Raw genomic sequence first — 13535 nt, forward strand, 5'->3', positions numbered from 1 at the left:
ACACCTGGGTGTCAGCTATGAACATTAGGGTGTGCTACAATGGACCCATCTGTAGTACTTGGCACATGCCGAAGATTTTTATATGTGGTTGGCTGAAAAGCAGGATCAGAGAGAGAGAGGAGGGAGAGCAGGGGAAGAGGGCTCCGCTGGGCGCGCGGAGAACATCATTTTGGCAAAGGTGCCAGTAGGTTTCCATGGGCTTGTCTGCTTCTTCGCTCAGCTCATGCATTCAGTAAAAATACCCAGGTTGTTTCTAAGAAAAGCAGGAGTAGATTTCCCCAAAGAGCAAGCTTAGAAGCCTCATTCTTTGTCTCTGGAGAACAAATCTAATGCTATAACTAGATTTAATAAGAATACATTTAATAGTAATTGTTATAATAAAAATCTGATTTAATAATAACTAGTTTTATTGTTCCTCCACATGAACCAGGTCCTGTTGACTGACCCCCTGAACACCACAGGGTTTCTAGCTGGATTTGGAGGGGGGAGTGCTCTGGTTTTCAGGCTGTGGTAGCCTTGACAGTGTTGTGTCCTAGAATAAATTTCAGTCGGGAGGGTATGGACAAGGGTTGCCTTTGGTATTTCCACACTGATATCTTGAGCCTGAAGCACCATGATAGTTTCCAGTTTTACTCAAGGGATGGAAAAGACATGTCCCCATCTGAAAATGTCTATGTATCCGTGAGAAATCCCAGCAACGGTAGGGAATAAGTTTACAGCAGTAAAAGGAGCCGTAGCTTATTGCATCAGGTTCACCTAAGTGAAAACTGCAGTACACTGAAAGGAGAGGAAACATTTCCCCCCCCCCCCCCTTTATGTGGCACTGATGTGTTTTAAAATGCATGGGCAAAGTTTGTAGTTTATTTCCTCCAAAGGGGCCAAGTCCTCCTGGCATTCTTATGAACAAGCTCATTAGAATAAAATCCATTATGCGCATAACTAATGACACAAATTTACAAATCTGTTGACAATTATGACCACATCCCTCATTGCATTTGCTTGTAGCTCACTGAAGTGACCAGGCGAAGGAGTTCAATCCAGAAGTTTTACAGCTCACGAGCTCCGAGTGCAGCCATGTGAGATTATTTCCCAACTGGATTACAAAGCTGTCATTAGGCAGGGCAACTCGGGAGGACCAGGGCACGAGACCGTAAACTGTCCTCGGGAGACCTGAAGTCATTTTGAAGGCAGGGAGAGATGTTCCTGGCTGCAGAGACCATTCTATATATTTATTTTTTTGTTGTTAGCTGAAGGGGGGGAAACACATGCGCATGCACACAAACGAGGGCTGTTCCAAGTAGTGCCTGGCGTCCTCTGGAAATGAATAGAAATCAAATTGAGACGCTGGTGTCCTCGGAGTGTTAAATATTTCCAAGTTCTTGCCAGGCGGCTGTAATTTATTGAATGTAGGTTTTGTGAAATAGTGCTCCTGTCAGGGGGAGATTGGCACCAGAGAAATGAAGGCGGCTAATTCTCAGGGGGTCCTCCCTGGCAAAAACCCTCTATTGAGTCCTCATGCTACTTGTGCTCATAACTGCCGAAAAACCAGGAGTGCCATCTGCAAACTGTGATTCATAAACACTCTGTCAGTCTGCCATCTACCCTGACATCATAAAATAACAAGAAGCAGCATTGTAATAAAGAGAGGAGGTTTGCAGTCGACCAATTAAATGCATCTAATTTATTTCTGTTACAGCTGAGGCTTTATTTATTAGTAAACAGCTGCATTTGTTACACTTTTTTTCCCTTTTTTTTTTTTTTTTCCCCTTTACTAGGAGTGTGCCAACTGGCACTTTGGATAATCCATTAATCCTAAATAATCATCTGGGTACTTCATGGTTGGTAGGGAAAAAAAAATAGCAAAAAAGGTTATTAAAAGTTAAAATGTAACCTTGTAAGGAGGCTGGAGAGCGCTTCTCCACCCTGGGTTTGCATGAGTTATGGCAAGCTTAAGTTTGCAGGCCAAGTCCTACGCTCAATTTACACCTGCGAGTAACCAGCATGGCAGCCAGCTGAAAGGGCTATAAATCCCGGAGCAGGATCTGGCCCTGTGGAAGGACAGCCTGTTTGTGGTACAAGAAGAGCATTTTGCGTGTTTGGTTTACTTGCCTCCTCCTTTCTCGGCGCTAACTTGATTCTCAGCAAAGCTAAAAATCTGCTAATTGGTTGTCAAAGTCTAATTAGCTGATATTACCAAAAAAAAAAAAGGGAAGATAAGTTTGCCTTTTATAATTGGAGCTGAACCACCCCCCCAACCCCCCCTTGAACCCCCTGGTGTGTGTTAATTGAGCTCCAGGACTTTTCAGTATATTTTAATGCTCTCTCCTTTTCAGTGCCCTGGAAAGCTTTGCAGTTAATGAGACAATAATATGTACAATCAAGTAAAAATGTAGTAAAAAACTAGGCGAAGCCTCCTGGAATCGGGATGGTGTGAAGGTGTGCGGATGTGTGGAGGGAGGGAGCAGTTCACCAGCCTTCCTAAAGCAGCATCGTATGGCCAATAATGTCCCGTAATTTTTAATTTACCTTCCTGGGCATTTCCTTCCCCTTACAAGGGGGAATGTTATTTTGCTCGAGGATGTATTTTACCAGTTAAGGGAAGAAGGCTGTACTCTGTGCAGGAGTCAAACGCACATGATGAGGATCCTCAAGAAGCCATACCAGGTGAAACATTGGTCTCCACTGTATTTTATTCTCTCTGCAGGCGTATATACAGATATAAATACAAAATCTCCCCTGTAGTCAGAAACCAAGACCGTCTATAGTCTATAGGGATTCTCACACCCCCATCCTCTCTGTACCATCCTTCCTGTAGGACCCCAGTACCTCCCAGTGGTGAGTTAAACACCGTGGAGAACATCTGTCCCGTACTCCTCCTGCCACGGCCACCTCTGGGGGAGCAGCGTGTGCCACGCTCTGCCTTGTTTTGGTAGCTCAATTTTAAAGCCTATCTCTTGTTATATATTAAAAAACCCAATGTTAGAAAGAAGTGAGCACAGGTGGGTGCTCTATATATGGGTGCTCTTTTTCAATATGTATAACAACGTTGAGTTTACTTACTCAGTCATGTTTTCCTCTTTCTCCTCCTCCCATCTTCCTCCTCCACACCTGATTTCAATCAGTCCCCTCTGCCCCGCCTGTCATCCTATCCTCTCTGCTGCTTTTACCACAAACCCACTGATGTTATATTTCAAGTCAAACTTTCAAGCCCACGACGTTGAAGCAAGTGAATACAAAAATCCGAGCGGCTTCGGCAGCCTCGCCAGGCAGGGAGCCAGCACGGCCCCGAGGAGCACGTGGGGGATGCTGCCGACCGCTCGAGCTGCCGAGGTGCAGCCGGTCACGGGGTTTCACCCTTCCTAGCAGTTGGAGTCTGTTTTTTCCTTTAAATCTGAAAGTGCTTTTTTTTGCTAGAATCTAAAAAAATGAACATATTAAGGCCAAATGTTGCTGCTAGATGAACAGCTTCAGATCTACGTGTCTTCTTGTCGTATGCTGCATACGTTTAGCAGTACATACCCGGACCACTATGGGTATCAGGCTGAGAAAAAGGAACAAATAGAAAAGTAGTGAATTTATTCTTTTGATTATCAATATAAAACCAGAGAATTTTTAGGTAGGTTTTTTTTTAAAATAACACCTGCTTCATGGTAACCAAACCGGTTGATGGCTGACATCCCAGTTCAGCAGTGTACTCAGGTCAGTGTGGCTTAAGTATGGGCTTGAAAGCTTCATCCTTGCACTCTTAATTAGGGACATAAGGAGCCTGTGTTTTCCCCCGGTGTTAAGCAATGGGAGTGGGTAGCCTGCTGCTCAAAGGAATAATCAGGAGGACCTCCTCCATGTCATGGGTTATGGGGCAATTTCCCATCATTGCATCTCTCTAGAGCAGATCTGATGGGGTTGGCAAAGGTCAGGCACCAATTCTTCAAACCCTTTTGGTGTTTTTAAGTTTAGTAGACTCCTGTTTACAGATATCATTATGGGCCCATGCAGCTGGGTGGCAGACAGTAACAGAAAGCTTTTCTAAAAGGGACAACCTAGGTGACCATTGCTGTCCCCTGCCGAGCATCTAAAAAATGGGAGTATCAAAAGACTTCCAAGCTGCTATGGGAAACCTGGTCCTCTGTTACACATGGGAAAAATGAAGTTGGGTTAAATGTACTTGCCTGTTTCACTGTTGCCTCCTTATTTTATCTTATTTGTTTTGGCTTTCCTGTAAAGAAAATGAGCCTACGTGAGCACTGCATCAGCCTGGGCTTGACTGTGGACTTTTGTAACCCTTGAGCAAAGTGTGCAGCAGACTGATGTCCTGTGTCCCTGGCTGCTTCCTACAGACTTGTCCCATCCTTTCCTTTTCCAGGTCCTCTCTCGTCTGCTCTCCTCCTTGATCTTGGATCACTTTTGAAACAGTCTAAAAAGGAGTCCTTGTTCAGTGAGCTCTCGTACAAATTTAGTCTCCTTCAAAGATGCAACCAAAAAGTAAGAGCACCCAGCTTCTCCAACACAGCACAAATGATTTGTCTGCTGACAAATGCTCCAAGACTGGTGAGTTTTGATAATCTTTGTTGTGCTGGGGAAGGGACTGGTTATTTTCCTTTTTGATGATTTTTCTCAAACACAAGGAAAATTTTTGCTATATGAAGGCAAGCTAACTAATTGTATTTATATTTTGAATGACTTGGGTGTCCTCAGACTAGTTTCCTCAGATGAGAGTCACTTCTTGAATGCATCAGGTCTCATCCACGGTTTTCGTTTGCCATGCTAGCTGCAGCAGAGAAGTGGTATTAAAAGGGTTAATAGCAAAGGCAAGCCATCAAATGGGGTGGAAAGTATGGAAATTGGTGCAGATTTTCTTGTGGAAATAATTTTTTTAAAACTCCAAACCCTGACAACCACTATTCTCAGATGTTGCTGGCAGCCTTCTCCATTTAATAGGAACCTGTTGTTTTCTGAAAGTCAGCTGGCAACATAATAAGAAGGCAAGAAACAGAAAAAAAGCTCCTGTGGAGTCTGGGCTAGAAATGCCATTATTGTACATTGTCTTCAGCAGGTTGACTGACAGCAATGGAAACTGATTGACATTATTCTCTTGTTTTGCAACATCCTCAGCTAAAAACTGGTCTCTGCTTCTGCCTTTGGCAGGTCAACTGTTGTGCTGCCACCCTGATTCAGATATGTTTTTAAAAACAAGGGGGTTTATGATAGAAAAGTATGAAGTGGTTTTGACCAGGTAAATCATTGCTGCTCCTCTTCTGTGAAGTCCAGTTGCTCAATTTTCCAGCAGCCTCAATTTTCTGGGGCTACTCTTTTGTAAATGTGAAAATTGCCCTGGCCCTTGGGTGATATGGTGGAGCTCTTCATAAATAAATCTAATGGAGCCAGAACCTCTGTTGCTGAGGTTACAACATCCCTATCGGCTTAAAACACAGCGTTTGCACTTAATGCTTAGTTCATTAACACGTTCTGTCCATTGGCTCATTTGGATCTATTAACATAATTGTTCTTTCTAACCAACTGGGTCATTCTCTCTCCCCAAACAGAAAATCAAAGCTGGCTTCGGTATTTTGGACAAATCATGCAGCCAGACAAATACACATGCTCCTCTCTAAACTCACCCAGGCTGAGATTAGATAAAAATGTTGCGATTCCACTGAACATCAGCCTTGAAGTGAGACTCACTGTAAGGCATATTTGAAAACAAACGAGATAGCTCTGCAGCTTTTTCTGTTCTAAATGTCCTGTTTGCCTCTAAAACCTAAAGAAAAAATATTTTCCCAAGCTATTTTGATAAAATTCTTCTTCCCCTGAACTGAAGGGCTGACTTTTATCCTATTCTCTCCTTCTGGTCTGGGATGTAATAAGGAATATTCCCCTTTTTAATTTCTCTCCCGTTGGTTTCTCCTTTTACTCATTTCATTTTTTTAGGTGACATTGTTCTACTCGCCAAACCTGTAACTTTAACAGAGGGTGACAGGGTGACCTTGACGACAGATGTTCCTGTGGCAACAGATGGCACTAGCAAACCCGAGAAGCTGCTGTATGCCGTCTCCCTGCCACCTGTGCATGGTCAGATTGAGCACATCAATTATCCCGGCGTGCCCATTTCCAGTTACAGCCAGTTGGATGTGGTGGCCCAGAAGGCCTCCGACGTCCACGACAATAGCCATGGGGCCGGTAAGGAGTCGCTCAGGTGAGAAGACCTCCCCTTTGCACACCAATGTGCCAAAAAGCCCTCAGCCAGTGAAGGGTTAAGCTTGCCTCTCTTCCTCCCCGTACCAGTCGGTGCAATATTTAACGACCGATATGGTTGTGGGGAAGACGCTGCTGCAAACAGTAACACGATGTAATTTTATCGTTACGGCGATTATGTACTTTATTAACTGTAATAGTGAAGTTGTACAGCCAAAGGCAATAGGAGTCTCGCAGGCTTAATATTGGGGTGTACCCAGGTAGGCTTTCGTTATCAATTAGCAAGTGAAAGCAAATGATTTAGGTATATATAAAGAGTTTCTCAAGGTTGCCAGTGGTGGAAAAGCAAAAATTCCCCATCTGCAACTGTTGTTACTTTCTGGGCAGTTCATTCTCCTGAAGGGGGAAAAAAAAAATAATAATCGTAACATTGTCTGAAATGATCAGGAGAACTTAATCCAGATGGTGGTGTCATTTCTAAGAAAAAGCATATGTTGGCCATTATGATACTTAAATATAATGGTTTTACATTCCTCTAGTGGACACAAAAGGCACACAACAGAGTTGGCGGGGTTTTTTAATCTTCTGAATGGTGGCAGTGGTGGTGGAGTGGTGGGAGATTTTATCTTCCAAATGGTGTGTTTCCCAGAAGATATGGCAAATTCAATTGAGGAGAGCCTGCTGTAAAAGCCGTGCTCCTGTGGAATGTAAATTTGTGCCTTCCTCTAACCAGTAGCAGTGGAGAGGCTTAATTTACTGCCCCCTTCAGATTATCATAATTTTACATATATTCTTCTGGCTTTTTCTTTTTTCTTTTTCTTTTTCTTTTTTTTTTTTTTTTTTTTTTTTGCTTTAACATGTTTTTCTTTCCGATTTGCTTTAAAAGTTATTTAGGCTCCCTTTGCAGCAAAGTGGGCACTATAACTGATTTTATTCTTACCATGATTAACTATGAATAATTTCCTAAGAAATGAGTCAAATTAACAAGGGGAAGAAGGAATCAATAAATCATGAAAGCAGCCTATTTCTAAGTGGGGTTAAAACCACCATTAAATAAATCACGGACTCTAAATGATGACCCGCTTGGATATGGGGGGGGGGGAATGTCCATTTAAATTACAGTGAAAGGCAAAAGTGTGGGCCAGCATCTGTGGTTCCCCCCCATGCTGTGCAAGGAGGGGGGCACGGGAGAGGGAAGGAGCTTTGGGGAAGGACCCCGGGACAAGGCAGAGAGGAGAAATGTGGTTTCCCTGCGTGTGTTGGTTGCTACAGCCCAGCTGTGGGGAGGCAGCCAAGCAGGGATCAGAAAAGCTCTGGCTTTCGGACGTGGAGGCATAAATGTTGTTTAATAGCACCTTCTGCCTCCATCCCTGCTCTGCACGGGAGCTCAGGAATGCAGAGGCTGACCCAACCTTGCTGGAAATACCTGAAATGTTTTCACTCTGCTTTGATTTTTATTTTTTCCTGTTGGCTTTCATAGGGTTAGTCACAATTTAAACTACTTGGAGACAATTTCAGAATCAGGCCCACCATGCTTCTTAGCTGGTTTGCGTTCTATCCTTTTAATCTTGCATTAAGGATCATACTTTGCCTGATGGCACGCTGAGTGCAGTAATGTTACCTAGGGCTAGTTTTTCATCTTTCTTGTTCATTGAGACTTATAAATCTAAATTTTGCACAAGGAATGTCATCACTTTTGCAGGAGAGTGGCTCATCCATCTTTACGCCACTACGTAAAGACATCCTTAAACTGTAGAAAATTAGGCAGACTTTCCTCGTCAAGTTTTCTATAGGAAAGAAGGGGTCAAAATGCTTATTCCTTAGTTAAAAGAAAAAAAAAAAAAGGAAGGGAGAAGCACTTCTGCTTGTACCCTCCCATTTGCAATTCTTTTTATGATCTTTTCTCCTCCCTGAACACATGTATGAAATGGCAGCAGCTCCCTGCTCGCTGGGAAGGGGTACCTATTACCTTGCATTATGGGCCAAAGATTGTCAGCTGGTTTAAATCAGTATATCTCCATTTGCTGAAATGATGCCATAGCCATTTAAATGGCGGCTTATAAAGTTAGTTCATAAAGTTGCTGAGAGGGTCTCTTTCCTAATGGACTTTGTGGTCATGGGAACTCATCTCTTTTTTGGTGGGACCGGGAAGTATCGTGTTGATTCAAGGTGATGTGGTGTCTCAGGACCTGTTTGTCCTCCTTCTCTTTTGCCCACCTGGCTGCCACGGGCAGGATTTGGTGCAGGTTTTTGGCAAAGCTATGCATGAGATCAGAGGGCTACAAGGCACAGCAGTCACTCCCTGCCCACAACACCCCTCCCTGTTGGCGAGAGCAGGCTCTTCAGGGCTTCCTCCAAAAACGAGCGTGAACCAGTGAAGCCTCGTGCCTTCATCCCTCCCGCCGAGCTGGCACTGAACCAGGGGATGCACACGAGCATCTTCACCCCGGTGTCCTCTATGGTGGCCTCAGCGGGTGAATCATGCTTATCTAGTGTTTCTGTACCGGTTTTTAATCCTGGTCTTGCTCTTGAATAATAAATGCTGCTCAACAGAGTAGTGCTTACAGAGCAACCAAGAATGAAGCCTGTTTTTTCCTAAGCGCTGTATAAACACAGCCAAGTACGTGTCCCCGGGGCAGATGGACATGTGGGGTGAGGACTGGACCCATGTGATGGCCGCAGAGCTCATCTCCGGTTCCTGCTGCTTGTGGGGGATGGAGAGATGGGAGACACGGAGGATGGGCAGGGAGCAGAGGAGCAGCAGCGGGGCCGATGGGGAGTGAGCTGGGGGTCCAAGGAAGGGATTGCAAAGGGCAGAACTGGAGCAGATGGGCCAGTTGTCCCCACAGGGTGCCACCTCTGCCTCCCTCCTCTTCACATTTCCTTCCAAAAAAAAGTATTTCTGGGCAGGTATGGGACTGCCTGGCCCAAGGATGTCAGTGGCTGAGTTGTCTCTAAGGAACCTACAACCTTGGCCACTCTCAAATATGAGGGAGATGTCCATGGAAGGGATGATGTAGGAGGAAGCCAAAGGAGAGGGCACCCGCCACCTGCCTCTGCCACGGGTCCAGCAGCTCTTCAGGGAAGGGCTGGGGTTGAGGGAGAGAGATGGGTGACTTGTCTTTCAGGCATGAAGGAGTTAAAACACAGGGATTAAAAAAAAAAAAAAATCCTTAAAAAAAAACCACACTCACACACACATACACTCACACACTCTCACAAAACCCTGCACCCTAAATTAATTTCTGCTGGTAATCTATATCGGGTTAAATAACGCCTCATTATTCTGCAACACAGCTGAGGCTTCTCAAAATGTTTATCTTGTTTTGTAACTGGTACCTTCTGGCATATTCCAGTGCCAACTCTCCTAGCTCTTGCTATATTTCATTCTCACTATTTTTGGAATGGAGCTGCTGGTTCCAGGTGATTTAATAAATTGCTTTTTTTTGTGTTCCTTTTAACTTACCCATCTGCTCAACACATGCGTAACTTGCAATCTGTCGGCAGTTTGCAGAAAGACAAACTGTCAGAGCTGCATGCATTTGACAACTTTGTTCCCAATTAGATTAGTGGTAATTTTAACAGATTTCAGGGCAATCGAAAAAAGGGATGACATGTTATTAAAGCATCAATTTTGACAGACCCAAGCACATACAATTTCAGTGTAAATTATTTTAAATGCTTTAATTAAAGCTATGAAAGATTTACCCTTTTAAGCGGTAAGTGATTGCAAGACAAATATAAAGGGAAAGTGGATAACAGAGTTTCCTAAATGGTTTATGCTGCGCATGGCAGTCCACAAGTCACCACCACCATAATCTATGACTGTAATGTTGGAGGCATAGTTAATTATTCATAGCCTCATCTCTGGAGCAGACGTGATTAAGAACATGAGGAGCATTCAGAGATCTAAGCAGTACCTATGAAAACCGGAGTTCAAGCCCCTCTTAGATCAGATGCTGTTAGGAAACAGTTTAGGGGTATCTCACATGGTGGATATTTTTATAAATACGCTTTCATTTTTGCCCCAGTTCTGCTCTGGTTTAGATGGCCAAAGCCCAGTGGTCAGGGTGATTGGAGATTTAGAGCAATTGGGGATTTTCTATACTTGAAGATGCTTTACAGTCTGTACAAGCCCTGTAAAAAAAGAAAACACCACCACAAAACAAAACAAAACAAAAAAAATTCCCAACATTTATTATTTAAACAGAGTACAGCACTCTAAATTCATCACTCCGGGAGCACTCTGCCACATATGTAGCCCATTTAAACGATTTTGTGAATTATGGCCCCCTTCCAGCAACCCTCGTTCAGGCAAGGCTGACCTTGGCTTCGTGGCGAGAGGGCTGGGCTTGTTCCCTCTTACCCAGCCCTTGGGTCCCAGCTGGAGGACCATCGGCCTCCCCGCAGTCACACCTTCATCGCACGCTCAAATGTTGGTCTGAATTGGAGCTGAAACTTTCCAGGATGATCACTCCATGGATTTTTGTTTATTTTCTGCGTAGCTGGCTGTGCTGTGCAGCGCTGTCTCATTTTCAGATTGTTACATGTGCCTATTGCTTTAGCGTATAAACTATCGGTCCCACAACCTGCACTGAAAGTTTATTTCCTTTTTAATTCAGGGACTGTATGGCTTCCTGATGCTAGAGTAAAAAGCGACAAGCACGCTGTTCCCACCCTTCCCTGTTTCTTGAAACCAAGCTTGCATGCATCTGTTTGGGTTTTTTTCTTGTTTCCTTTGGGGTCGGGTATGACTTGGTACAGCTTTCTGAAAAGCTTAAAAGTTTTTCTTTGGAGGTTGCTGACCCAGAGCATTGCAGTGCGAAAATGCAATGGAAGTGAGAGAAGCTGCTCCTGCAAACACTGCAGGGAGCTGGTCAGAGCCCGCAGTTTCTTGCCCTTTCCAGCTGTTTGACTGCTGGAATATGCAGTGATTTGTAACTGGCACAACGGGTCCAGCAAATAAGATGAAATTCTGATGGAAGTGTCTCACCACCTTTGGGACTGATTTTGATTCGCATGCGCGTACTGCTCGTCTGTTCTCTGCTTTGCAGGTCTGTGAACCAAACTTTAAAGGGTTTCACTGTTGGGACAGCTGCTAAATCCTCTCAAATCCTTTCCTCTAGTGCTCTGGTCAGCTGGTGTGAGTCAGCAAGGCTCCATTTAATTCAATCAACCTACTCAAATGTGCACCGGTTTAAGATCCACCTTATTGTGTTTCGGTCGATGAGCGCTGGCCTCTTGGGATGTCTGTGTTTGCCATGAAAAATCACCTTCCTTCTCAAAAAGTGAAGGAGACCGTGCATCAGAGATCAGAGTGTAACAACAAGATTTGCCTAGTCAGCCTCAAATTGATGATGTTAAAAGGCCAACAAGAGGACGGGGCCAACATGATGGGTAATGGGCAAGCAGATAAACATGGGCAACTGGAGCATATTATTTCAATGCTGATATCAGACCACCCATGCTCACACATATCAAAATACTTGCATGGTAGACAACAGCATGGGAATCCTGTGCAGAGGTCCTTCACCAGCTAGCCCTGCACAGCCTCTCAAAAAACCTTTCGTATATATTTTCTCCTCACCCAGGTATAGCCATTTATACGTGAAAGAGACTGTTGTACATAGGGGCCAATTTAATAGGATGAAAATACTCCACTGGTACAAGTGAGGTGCTAGGAAAACCAGAAACTTTTATTTCATTGGTATGGACTCAATCGTGGTTTTCTTGTCAACAGGCTAAGAAAGGAGCCAGTAGGACCTGTAATGCAGGTGAGTCACTAACTGTTCGCAGTAGTCTTCTGATGCTCCACTGAATAGTATTGAATTACAAGATATGATGTAAAGGCTAAGACTTAGCAGGAAGAAGGTTGGAGAGAGCAACCTCTTGAATCTTGTTGTCTTGTCCTTGCTCATAAGTGCTTCCCCTTCCGAAGGAGCTCTAATTGTTTTGGTTCAAAAGATGATACACTGGAGATACTGGAAAGCTCATCTTCGTGACAGATTAGAGTCATGATAGGAACTCAAAAAGCTTGAAGTCTGAAAAATCTTCCAATTATTAGTAAACTTACCTGAAGATTGTGAGCCCGTTAGAGTTCCTGAGATCAAATGACTGGTAAAGGTAGTCCCTGTAACCTAAGCAGAGACCTAACATTGCTTATTTAATCAAGTCACATACAAAACAGAGCAAAAAACCCGCTTGCATACATATTGAGCTTTGCTGCCTAATCTATTTTATAATGTTTTGCAATTAACAGGCCAATGTTCATCAGCTGATAAATAATTAGCAGCTGTTGTTGTTTCTAGGGCATGACGTAAAAAGCTTACATAGGACAAAAACTAGCTTGAGTTGTTTGCCAAAACTCTGACCAAACATACATTTACAGCTCACAAAAACAAATTTCTCTGAAAAATTGCACTTCATGGTATCTGCAAGGGAGTCCTCTTTATGAATCTGCCAAACTTATTAGAAAAAAGTATTCACCTGCTCTTTTTGTCAGCCAGGTATTGGAAATCTAGGATGGAGGCTTCCTTTTTTACTGGCATTATTCAGACAAATGAAGAATTCAAGTGTAAACACAAAGGGGTTTTTATGATTCACCTGTAGCTTGCTAGTATCTATAGTCTTCCCGACATTACACACAGGATTGTTTGATCTCTGCTCAAAATCCTCAGATCTGCGAGGAGAGAGATCTGAATTTACTGAGGTGTAACCACCCCTAGCGGGTTTAAACAAATGTAGTGGTCTAGTTTTTATTCCTAAAAATTGACTTGCTGTAAACTCTGATTACAAACAGGAGAGGCAGAAAACAGATCGTTTGAGAACACCCTTTGAATGCATCTTGCTGACTGTCTCGTCAGCTTGCAACTATTTATCTGCTTACTTGCATCTCTTTTGAGTGAGGGGAGGGTCTGCAGGAGCCACGAATGCCAATAAGAGGAATACCTGCAACCGAATTTGCGCTGGTGGAGAGCTCAGTGGCTTCCTCCAGAGCTTTTCTGATTTACTTATTTTTATACTACATATTCATCAAGCAATTACAAGCGCTCTTGCCTGAGAGAGGGGGATGACTCCTGTTTACAGCACACACAATCATCTATGATTAAGCAAGTTCATACCATGCTCATGCAAAGGTTCAGTCTCCCACATAGACAAGCTTTACTTCTGTTGTAAAGGCTTCTACTGCACCAGAGAAGCCTGTTTCTTGACCATGGTTTTTATCCAATAGTTTCACACAGTTTTTCAGATATCCTAGCTTCAGGCCGAGGAGCATCAGAAGGAAAAGGGTCAAAAACTTGAACATGTCTCCAAATTAAAATTGTGAAGCTATTGTAGACAGT

This window comes from Haliaeetus albicilla, chromosome 8 (genome assembly GCF_947461875.1).
Source record: "Haliaeetus albicilla chromosome 8, bHalAlb1.1, whole genome shotgun sequence".
Taxonomy (NCBI): domain Eukaryota; kingdom Metazoa; phylum Chordata; class Aves; order Accipitriformes; family Accipitridae; genus Haliaeetus; species Haliaeetus albicilla.